At 36.5% G+C, this 12628-nt stretch overlaps 1 protein-coding gene across 2 annotated transcripts in view; it reads right to left on the bottom strand.

Annotated features, from left to right (window-relative positions):
- The window catches only part of Tmtc4 (Transmembrane O-mannosyltransferase targeting cadherins 4), a 390299-nt gene that overhangs the window by 377290 nt on the left and 381 nt on the right, over positions 1 to 12628 (bottom strand). The gene's annotated exons all lie outside the window — the stretch shown is intronic.

Raw genomic sequence — 12628 nt, forward strand, 5'->3', positions numbered from 1 at the left:
AATAATCAAAAGGAGAAAAAACTAAGAACAAAAATGAGATTACAATTAAAGCTAAAATGAAAATGATTTGAAATACCAAAATTAACAAATTTAGATAAGTAAAATGATTGACTACTAGAGAATTATGTTAAAAAAAAGGTGGGAAGAGGGGAGGGAAGCACACTATTGCTTGGCATTGACATTTAAAAGGATACGAATTACCAAATCTTGGCAGTAATTTCAATTTAAGTTGCAGTGGTAGATTTGAGCAGTTATTTAAAGAGAGTGCTTCAGCACTCTCCTTAAATAACTACTATATAACGTATAGTTGCATGCATGGGTGATGAAGCTATTGCTGAAGACAGAATTTAAGACATGAATCATTCTGAAGTTGAGAGGAGAGTTCTGACAGCATGGTTCAAACTATTTGAGTTTAAATGTTTATGTAAATAGTTCAATCACATGGTTGGAATTTAATCATGCCATTGATGAGATGCAGCCCTAATGGAAGTCAGTTGATACTTGCAAAAGACATATTTTGTTCAGTACTTCCTTTAGATTTTATTAGTTACTGAAAAATTATACAACAGACCTGCACTTATCCGTGACAATGCAGACAAAAATATATATAAAAAAAGTAATATTTTTGTTAATTTTTTTGTTAAACTTCCCAAAATATTATTATCATTACACCCTCCATGGAGTAGGAGGGTGTAATGATATAACTCATCAAGGGTGTAATTTCATTTCAGTCATACTGGAGGTTCATTCAACTGTCAACATATTTATCATATAGAATTTTAAAATCTTTACCATTACTTGCATTAACAACACATTCTGGTAATGCATTCCATTCACTGACAGCTCTTCATGTAAAAACTCTGCTCCTCACACCCCTCTTCACCACACTTTTACATAACTTCCGGGAATGACCACTGGTTCTTCTCCTCTCACCTTCTACTCTTTTTATAATCCCCTCTGGATTAATCTGATAAAATCTTCTCACTAACTTAAATGACTATCATATTACCTCTCTTCCTCCTATCTACCAAACTCTGCAATCCACATTTCTTCAACCTCCCTCTCCACAGCTGGCATTCTGAAGTCCCGACATAGTCATTTGCCTCTGCACGCTCTCCAACTCCACATCACACTGCAAACCAGGTGACTAGATAGTACAGTGGCACAACCACTTCCTTATCCTTGCATGTTCTAGTACTTCTTATCATAGCAGCACTACAATGTGCAACCTTTGCAACACTAGCTATATGCCCTCTAAACTTCAGTCTACTGTCACCCATCACTCCCAAATCTCTAATCTCATCCACTCCCTGCAGTACAGTGCAATCGATATAGTACACAGCCTTATATTTCTGCACTCCAAAATGCAACACCTTGCACTTATTGATATTAAAACTATAACACCCATTCTTTTGTCCAAGTAAAAAGTCTATTCAAATCTTCTTGAAGGGAATTAACATCAACAGCACTACTTATAATTCTTCCCAACTTTGCATCAGCAAACAACTGAAGATCCCCCCAGTCAGTCCACATGATACATCATTTACAAACAAGTTAAACAGTAGGAACCCAAGAACAGAACCCTGGGGCAAGCCACTGGTTACCCTCCTTTTTTGAGGCACTGCTCCATCATACACAACCTGCTGGTATCGTTCAGAGAGCCAATCTCTGATCCATCTAAATAATATACCTATTCTCATTCTCTGAGGCTTGTACATCAACTTATCATGCGGCAATTTAACAAATGCTTTTGCAAAGTCTAAGAATATCACTGTATATGATTCTCCCTTATCTAACACACTTGTCATCTTATAAAATGCAAGTAAATTACTAAAACAGGATATACCCTTTACAAATCCATGCTGACTGTCATAAAGAATGCTATGTCCATCATCCCAATCCTGTATACTATTCCTTACCAATCTCTCCAACACCTTGAACACAACCACAGTTATACAAACTGGTCTAATAGCTGGAGACTTCTAAGAACCATACTTGAGTGGTACTATTTTGCCTTCTTTCCACTCCTTAGGAACCCTACCCACTGCAAGACTTTCATTAAACAACTAGGTCAAGAATATAGCCAACTGTGGTGCACATTCCTTAAGAATACATGGTGATATCTCATTCACAGCCTTATTCACATCTAACCCACCTGATACACATATGGGAAACACTAATAATTCAAGATCCCAGTTAACACCCTAGGCTGCCAACAGGTGTCCATAGGGGATGCCCTACCTAGTTAAGATTCTAGTCTTTCAGTTAGTTTTCTGCTGCCGTTGTGTGTGTGTGTTACAAGTCTCATTTTGTACTCCATGACGATGTCTCTGTAACTGAGATGATACAGTGGGAACATTAAATACTATTTTTAATTGTTTCCTAGAACTGTTTCATTCTTAGTAATAATTATTATTATTAAGAGAGCATTCCTGAGAGTCAGGAATTCATCAAGGGAGGCCATACTATTTGTACCAGCTGTCATAGATGCTCTTACGCTATTTGCACACACATCCAACAACAATCCATTCCAATCACTCTACTCTATGAGAGAAAAATCTAGCCCTATTCACCTTCTAGAAATTCATTCTCAACTTCCATGGATACCCTCGTATCCTTTTCACACCCTCCAAAACAATGAAAAATTCTGTCAACTGAAATCCTGTATTACTCTTTCAGAAATTTGTAAGTCTCAATCATATCTGCAGCCAATAAATTCTCAATCTGTCTTCATAATCTGTATTCCACAATCCTGACATCATTTTTGACTCTCCTTTGCACTCTCTCCATATCAGAATCACCACAGAAACCAGAAGACCAGACCTGCATGCAGTAGTCCAAGTGAGGTCTTATCATGGCCTTGTACAAGAGTGGTCTGAAAAGTTCTCAGCCTCGACCATAGTTAGCAACACTATTGGCAAAGTTTTTTTTTTTTACGTTGGTACATCTGTCATAAGCATCCATGTGAAATTGCAAGTCATTCTATCAAGTAGTTTGTTTTATATAGCTATCTGAAGCAAAAGTGTTGTCTGTATCCCTTGAAATGGATAAAATTGAATATCGTGCGGTTATAAAATTCTTTGTAAAAGAAGGTTTAACACCAAAAGAAATTCATTTGAAGTTTACAAAAGTTTATGAACTCTTCTTCTTCATTTTTGACAATTAAGAAATGGGCTGCTGAGTTTAAATGTGGCCATACCAGCCTTGAAGATGATCCACGTGAAGGGGGTCCAAAAAGTGTAACACCACCAGAAATCTTAATCAAGTGTACTATGTGGTAGTGGATGACCATCAGCAGGAAAGGTCATAGCAATTGTGTTTTGGGATGCTAAATGCATTGTGTTTATTAATAATCTTGAAAAGGGTAAAACAATAACTGGCGAATATAATTCTGATCTTTTAACCAGACTAAACGAAAAAATTCATGAGAAAAGACCAGGTTTGCAGAAGAAAAAAATTATCTTTCATCAGGACAATGTACCTGCCCACAAATGAGTTTTGGCAATAGGAAAATTAAGGGATCTGCACTATGAATTGTTGGAACATCCACCCTATTCCCCAGATTTGGCTTCCTCTGACTTCTATCTCTTCCCAAAACTAAAACTCTTCACTGGTCAGTGTTTTTCTTCGAATCAAGAGGTGATTGCAGCTAGAGGGGTATTTTGCAGATCTTACTGAGAACCACTACAGGGACGGGATAATGGTGCTGGAGCATCGCTGGAATAATTGTATTAGTCATAAGGGAGATTATGTTGAAAAATAAAAATAATTTTGAAATTATAAATTCATTCTTTCATTGTTAGGCCGAGAACTTCTCAGACCATCCTCAATAAAAAGGCAAAACGACTTCTTATCTTTACATATCAAGGCTCATTTCAGCACTGCCATTATTCTCTGAGTTGTATTTACAATTTTTGCCATGTGACTCTTGAACTTCAACCTCCTGTCTACTAAAACTCCAAGATCCCTAGCCTGTTTCTTTGAGCATAATCCCACCAATATAATACAACATTGGGTATTAATCATACCAAAGTGCATGCTTTTAGATTTATTAAAATTGAAATGACAGCCATTTTCACATGCCGACAATTCCAATTTATTTAAATCATTCTGCAAGTGCTGCATATCAGCAGCACTCCTGATTACTCTACCTATCTTAGCATCATTAGCAAATAGCTGTATGCCATGTCAAATCCTTTCCAATGTCATTAATATACAGACTGAATAACAATGGATCAAGGACTGATCCTTTAGGTATACCACTTGTTAACTCGAATCTTATAGATTCACTCCCCCCCCCCCATATAATGCTTTTGGATATCTGTCAGTCAGCTATCCTCTTATCCATGCCAATAGTTCATAATACAATCACATATTCTCCAATTCCAAGCTATATTCTGTAAAAAAATCTTAGAAAAATCCAAAAATATCATGGTGTATCCATTCTCCTTGAATAATAATAATAATGTTACTCAGTGGTAACATTATTATAGAATGTTAGCAAGGTGCAAACATGACCTTTCCTTAGTTAACCCATGCTGTTCATTGCAAAGTAGAGATTCTGTCAATCCATTTCTGAATGCAAGCCCTAACAAACTTTTCCAAAATCTTCACCACCACCACTCCTAAGATACTGATTTGTTCATAGTTGGATACATCGGTCTTTGCACCACCTTTGTACAATGGGATTACCATACATTCTTTCCACTCTTGTGGAATCTTCCCCATTCTGAGACTCAAATTATATAGCCTGTTCAAGGGTTCAGCCATTTCAGCTGAACACTCATTTAGCATCCATGCTGTTATCTCATCAGTTCCTATTGCAAAATTCTTATCGAGTTTGTGCAACAGCGCTAGTACTTCCTCCTCATTCACATGAGTTTCCTCATCCTGTGAAGAGGTAGTGGTGAGTTCAATGTTGCATATACCAGGTTCATAGATTTTAGCAAAATGGCTGCTCATTAGTTGAACAATCACTTCTGCATCAGCCACCTGCATTCAATAGAGTTATACTTTTAAATTCATTCTTTCTTTTACTAGCAGCATAATGACAGAATTCTTTTGGGTTGTCTTTGACTTGCACAGCCAGTTTCTTTTCATACCTGGACTGAGCTTTCCATACAACACTTGTGACTCTTCCAGCCTGATGCTTATAATGGTTGTAAATGGCATCATCCTTATGCACACAATATCCCTTCCACATCATCTTTTTCTTACAAATCTCTTGCTTAATTTGGTTACATATTCTATTTATTCTTCACACTCTAGGGAACACATTCTGATATTGCCTCATTTAAGTATTTTTTGAACACTTCCCACACACTGTCGATGTTCTTCGCATCTAATAATTGATACCATGGCACAGAACCCAGCATACCCCTCCGGTGATCATAATTTCCTGCTTTGTAGTTCAACATGCAACCTTTTCTGAATGGAACATACATAAACTTAGTTACTTCCCAAGTGAGTACCATGATCACTGTCACCAACTGGAGGCAGAATAGTTACATCTTTAACTGAAACTCCCTATGACACTATAATCAGATCTAACACTCTTTGATCTCAAGTTCCTTCTGTCACATATTACATGAGGAAGTTGTTTCCCAACACGTTATAAATTCAGTTTCATTCTTCCCATGCGATTTCATAGATATCCAATCAATGTTCAGATATTTCAAGTATCCTATTATGATTACTCTTTTCACACCCATCGTATTTATATGCTGATGTACTTTTTCATCACTAGCAACTGATCCACCATATCTGTAACAACATTGCACTATGTATTTAATCTTGTTATTAGACTCCACCTCACACGAGATGGCTTCAAACTCACTCAGCCTCCAGTATTAATTTATACTTGAATCCAGTTAGAATTGACACCTATGACTGCAATACTAGTATAAATTAATACATTAAGGATAAACTTCTTCTTCTTCCCTTCACATATTAGGCCAGTGGCCTGTTACGGAGCTATCCTTAGCCCTTCTAAACCGTACCCATCCCGAGGATAAGGTGGATAGCCCTGTGCCTCCCGATGTGTCCTATGTCTGTATCTTGGACTGGATTCAAGTCATCTATATCATAAGCAGCATACCTGCTCCTCTCTTGCCTATCCTTCCTAAATATACTATAACCTTTGTACTCAATACAAGTTAGTACGTTTTACTTCTAATAGCCAGGTCTCACTAATACCTACAATATGAGGTCCCAATATATTAACCAAAGCAACAAACTCTACTCCTTTGTTTCTGATACTTCTAGCAGGTAATATATACAGACAGAATATATTACCTGCATGCTCTTTTGCATACCTTGTCTGTGGTCTGCATGACACAGTTTGACAATTTGCAGATCTGTGATCTGATCCTCATTCCTCCACATCATATTATCATATCTCTAAGAGAATTATATTTACACATCTCATTACAAAGGCACATTAATGTCCATACACAGCAATAATGCACACTTTCTCAAACTTCAATTTATTGGCATGAACATTAATTTGCTTTTCTCGGTTATGAAATATGAATATATAATTTCATTTATTATACTGTTAAAGAAGCAAATGTTTGGTTGCCTCCTAACAGAAAAGAGTATAATTCACAGAAATCAGTCTTGATGTTTATAATAATAAGATATGCCAAAAATATCCACTACAATGAAAAAATAATACCAAAAACACTTTTAGCTAACTTAAAATAAATGTCAAAAACAATCACGTATCTAAAATTCAAAATAAAATGTAACGGAAATGAGTTCAAGAAGGGATGTTACTGGATTAATACAGAGAGAACTATACAGAGTGGAAGATGAAGTGAGAAAGTACATGCCATTTCTGAAGCTGTGATGAAAAACTTTTATGTGAAGAGTGGCAGGAATACATTATCAGAATGTGCTGTGAATCAGTTTAAAATTCAATATGAGAGATAATGATTATCATGAAGGTTGGTTATAATAACTGTGAATAAAAAAAAAATCTTAAAAATATTAAATTTATAAATAAATCAAAAGACTATCAAACAAATGTAGACCACAAAATCAATAAGATCCCTAGAAAAAGATATCAAACAACCTTTATACAATAATAGCCTTTTTTCCCCTCCTCACTTATGAGTACACCACTTTCCCTAAAATAATAAAAAAAAAAAGTACATTATACATTTATGCAGTGATCTCTTAATTATCTTAACTTCTGATAACTGACGTGTAACGACACTCATGTTCATAGAAACTGCATCACTTTACATAACTATAGTTTTTAGTAGTTAAATGGTCATTTTCATGTTTATCGTTAGATATTTTGTTGTATTGCATCATCCATCATTCCCACAGATTTCTGTATAATGTAATACTTGCAGTTATTGCATCAGAATTTTTTATAGTATAAATAGTCAGCAAGAGGTAGTTTTTAGAAGATTATTTTTCACTTGGTTAGACTATAATAAATTTATTTTAATCCTTTATCCAAGTGTGAGCAAACAAAGTTTGCACCTGAAAGTATCTTCAGAACTGGGGTAAGGTGGTACAACACTGGGCAACTCGTTGCAAAGGTGGAGCAAGTTAACATCACTCCTATATCAGTATCTCCCATAATGCAAAACACATCTCCTTGTGAATATGTATAATGTTATGCATTAAGGGAATGGCCACTACCCAGACTAGTTTCGATCTTTATTGAGGTCTCTTCAGTGGGAGCCAGGCCCAAGTGGAGATACCAGGCAGAAGCATTTGCAAGATCATCTCTACCTATAGGAGTTGCCAAACAGTGTGCCACCTTTTTATTAAATTACTCTGGATTTAGAGAAAGATGTTGAAAGTTTATTTTTCACTTGGTTAGACTATAATAAATTTAGTTTAATTCTTTATCCAAGTGTGAGCAAACAAAGTTTGCGCCTGAAAGTATCTTCAGGACTGGGGTAAGGTGGTACAACACTGGGCAACTCGTTGCAAAGGTGGAGCAAGTTAACATCTCTCCTATGCAAACTATCACACTATGCAAACTTTGTTTGCTCACACTTGGATAAAGGATTAAACTAAATTTATTATTAAGGTAGATTTTACATTTTTGTACTGAGATCGCTAGAGCTAGTTATGTAAGTTAACACCTTGCAGAAAAATTGCAATTCAAGCTATGAACAGAGATGGCTAATCCTCTCGTGAAATAGCTAAAAAGGTGTCCTATAGTCAACTACTGTGGTATGGCTGCTGTCGAAAGTGAAAGAAACTGGTTCTTCTGAAAGGAAGAAGAAGACAGGAAGAAAGCCACTGTCTACATCATACCAAGATCCAGTTCTAAAGCAGCTCTGGCTCAAAAACTGGCATGCATCATCCAGAGAACTGAAATGGGACTGGGAATAACAAACAAAAGTTATGGAAAGCTCTGTAGCTATCAGGAGATGACTCATTCGGCAGGGACTGATAGCCAGGAGCCTTAAAAAGAAGCCCTAATCTCATTTTTAACCAAAAAATGAGATTAGCTAAATTGATGCAAAGAGCATTGCCAATTGGACTACAGATAATTTTTATGATGAGAAAAAATGTATCCTGCAGGGAACTAATGGCAGACAGTTTGAAGACAATCATGGGCAAAAATTCAACTGTCTGGTGTCAACAGTCAAATTCTCAGCCAGTCAGATGATCTGGGGGGCTGCATATCATGTCATGATGTTGGTTGCTTGCATTTCACAAATGGTTCAGTAAAGGCACAAGTGTAACAGAAAATTTTAGAATTTCTGCCCACTATCAGAGACCAGTTTACCATAACGACGAACTGCATCTTTCAGGATGACTCTGCCCCTTGTTATACGGCAAAAATAGTAAGTAATGCTATTATAATCCTTAAATGTCCCATATGAATTGAGTTTACTACTTAAAAAAAAACTTTAGTTTTTGTTTTTGTTGCAGGTTAATAAGTGGGCTCAATGAATGCTCGATTCAGCAACTAGGAAACAGCCCAGATCTTCTCAATCCCACTGAGAATTTGTGGTACCAAATGGAGACTGAAAATTCACAAGAAGAAGCCAAAAACTGTTCAGGAACTCCATGAAGCCATTATAAGGCTATGAACCATGACAGTCACATCCATCAGGAAATTCATTTTGTCAATGCCCTGCTGCAATAAAGGCAAGAGAGGACCCATTAAGTACTAAACAACAAAAAATGAATTTTCAGCTGTGAATGTTAGTAAAACTGTGTGGTTAAACTAAACTTTGATACCAGTATTTGTTTTTCCAGTGAAAATATCAGCATCCATTCCATTCTGAAATATTTGCAAATTTGTCAAGTTTACTGTCATTTCCTAATTATGTCACATCTCATACTAAAAAGAACCAAATATTGATCAAAAATAAAAATGTTATATTACCTTCTTCATTATTTGTGCCAATTATTATGTTATTATCAGTTTTCAAATAGGTATTCAAATTTAATTACCAAAAAAATATGGTTACAGCAGCTGATGCAGTTTCTATGAACATAACGGTGTATATACATATAAAAAGGAGGAGAATGGAAGGGAGAATTCTATACTTCTGAAATATATATGGGTTAAGTTCACTTAACCCATATATATTTCATTTTTCATTATGGTGGCTTCATAAGCAACAAATAAAAATCTCCAAGAAAGAAACAAAAAAAACTTATAAATTCTCCTGAAACAAGCAATATGGTTAGATGTGTGTAGCGGAGTACAGTAAAGTGCCCTCCGCAATGAGTCCTTGGAGGTGTCATGTAATAATTGGTATCAAAATTCATAATAAGACTTACTCAGGAATGGATTTACCGTGGCTGTGGCCCATAAGTCATAACATAAGAAAGAGGCCCATCTGCTGAGTAAATTTCAGGTTTTACAGCTTTTTGGAGGCATTGTAATCATGTCAGGCAGGCCCTTAGCTTAAGCTAGACAAGAAGCAGCTTGTCTACTTTATGCATAACTCCAGCCATGATGAGAATGGTAGCCAAGACTTAAAGCAAAACTATTCACACTCTTGGACCAGAAGTTTGCTGTACAATGCCACGTAAAAAGTGATTTGCCAACAACACATTAAGGTGTGGCAACTTCTGTCAAGGTACAACTGTTGTATTGGTGAATATAGCTCAGGATGTAAATATGTTAGTACTGGATAATTAAAATGGATGTCCCCAAGGTGAAATTACAATGCTTAAATTTTTTAAAATTCTCAGGTAAAAAAAAAAAAAAAAAAAAAAAAAAAACTCATGCTAGTATCAAGAACCATCAATACAAACATCTCTATCCTACAGTCCTCAGAAGCTAACCTGGCCTTTTAAAGTCAGTGAAGTTGATATTACTATCTCTCAAAGTCAATGAAATCAACTGCCAATACACATTATTAAACATCTCTAGCTTGCAGCCCTCAAACTATTACAACCTAAGGTAGTACCACACATGCTGGAAGAGAAACAGTAAAAAAATTCATCAACTTACTGTTCCCATGGAACTATTACATTTTACACAAATCTGAAAAGCAAACTTCAGGTTGATGAGTGCATTATATTCAACCCATTTCCAAGAAGGGTGACAAGTCACTGCCATCCAATTATTGTCCTATCTCGCTTACCTCAATCCTCTCTAAAGTAATGGAAAAAATTGTCAATTCTCAACTCCTACACTAACTTGAAGACACCTACCTAATAAACGACAACCAGTATGGATTCCATTGCTGCCAATCAACAGGAGATCTGCTCACATATGTCACCCATCTCTGGATAAATGCCATAGAGAAGTTTGGCAAATCTCAAGTGGTTGCACTTGATATCTCCAAAGCCTTTGACTGAGTCTGGCACAAAGGCTTACTAAGCAAACTACCATCATTTAGTCTGCCCCAGAACTTCTGTAGTTGGATTGCCAGCTTTTTGTCTGGATGCACACTGTGTGTGACAATGGATGGCTCCCTATCCTCTCACCATTCAATTAATGCTGGGGGTTCCACATGGTTCTGTCCTCTCACCAACCCTCTTCCTGCTATATATCAATGACCTACTTCAGTTGACCTTCAACCCAATACACAGTTTTGCAGATGACAGCACATTACACTCCTTGTTTTTATTTGATAAACCTTACCCTACAGAGCATCAACCACCACCACTACTCTCAATTCCGATCTCCAAGCCATCCTACAATGGGGTTCAGATAACCTCATCAATTTCAATCCTAATATAACCCGTTCTGTCATATTTCCTATAAAAAGGAACCTTTTTTTTTTTCCAGTATCCTTTTTGACGATACCCAAATTTCCAGACAGTTTGAGATCTCTCTTGTTGAAATTACCCTCACATCAAACCTCTCCTGGCATAAACACATCACAACCATTGCATCCTCAGCTTCAAAAAAACTAGGATTTCTCTTTTGCTCAAAATGTTAGTTCACCCCTGAATAGCTGTTTACACTATACAAATCAAAAATCAATTGAATACTGCTCCCACAAAGGGGGTGGGGCCCCTAAAAGCTCCTTCAAAATGCTTGGCTCAATACAGAGGAGAGCAATTAGACTTACTAATAACCCATCTCTTACCAACTCTTCCCCCCCCCCCAACTTTCGCATAGACATTTGGTTTCTGCAATATGTATATTCTACAAATATTTCCATGGGAAATGCTCATCTGAAATAACATCAATAATTCCTCCTCCTCCATCTCTGCAACTGCTGAACTGTGGAACAGCCCCCCCCCCCCACACACACACTGTGTTTCCCAAGGAATACAATTTACAGTCATTTAAATGTAAACAAGTTTCTCCTTTCCTAACCCACCACCCATACATGGTACTAATGTACTATAGGTTGATCAACCAACCTCTTGTGTATTGGCACAACATACATAAAAACATCCCATAGCTGCCCATCATGGCTACCAGTCTCATTATGAAACATTGGATAATTTATATATACATATATGAAATATCTAAAATCGAATTACTTTTTCTCATATATAGAAAGAGACTGACACATCGACACACATACACAGAGATATTTAATTTTCCAATTTTCAATTAACTAATTCTTGAATGGATTGGTGTAATAAGTGACCAAACAGCACCCTATAACTGTATAATATCATCAGTTAACCAACCATTCAATTTGCTGGTTTCAGAAAACTGGTTGCCAACTGTGGTCAGATAACTATCTATATAATGTAATGATCTTGCAGGGTGACTTAAATGGCCAGTGCAAGTGCAAATGATTATAGTCACCAGTTTAATGCAGCAAGTGAAGCAATACATACTTCGTGAAGAAAATATTGCAAGCTATGTACCACACTGACAGAACTTTGCTATCAGGAAATTCATGAGGCTATAGATCTGGGTTTAATGGTAGACAGGCATTTGAATTCAGAAGAAATTTTCAGTGATATGGTCACATCTAGCCTACTGTGCATGCACAAATCTGGAAGCCTAGGTTCCTTAAGGATGAGTAAGTTGCATAAGTGAACAAAAACACAAGCAACCAAGATAGCGACAGATCTGTGGAATGCTCCATATGAGAACAGATTTGAAAGTTTAGGGGATATAAACAAAATTTAGTTGTTAGGCTGAAAAGTAAGATGATAGAAACGTACAAGTCACAAATGGAGTTTTCTAAGGCTGATGCGGAAAATTTTCAATACATGA

The sequence above is a fragment of the Typopeltis vanoorti genome, chromosome 12 (genome assembly GCF_054136105.1).
Source record: "Typopeltis vanoorti isolate ZY-2024b chromosome 12, IOZ_Tvanoo_1.0, whole genome shotgun sequence".
Taxonomy (NCBI): Eukaryota; Metazoa; Arthropoda; class Arachnida; order Uropygi; family Thelyphonidae; genus Typopeltis; species Typopeltis vanoorti.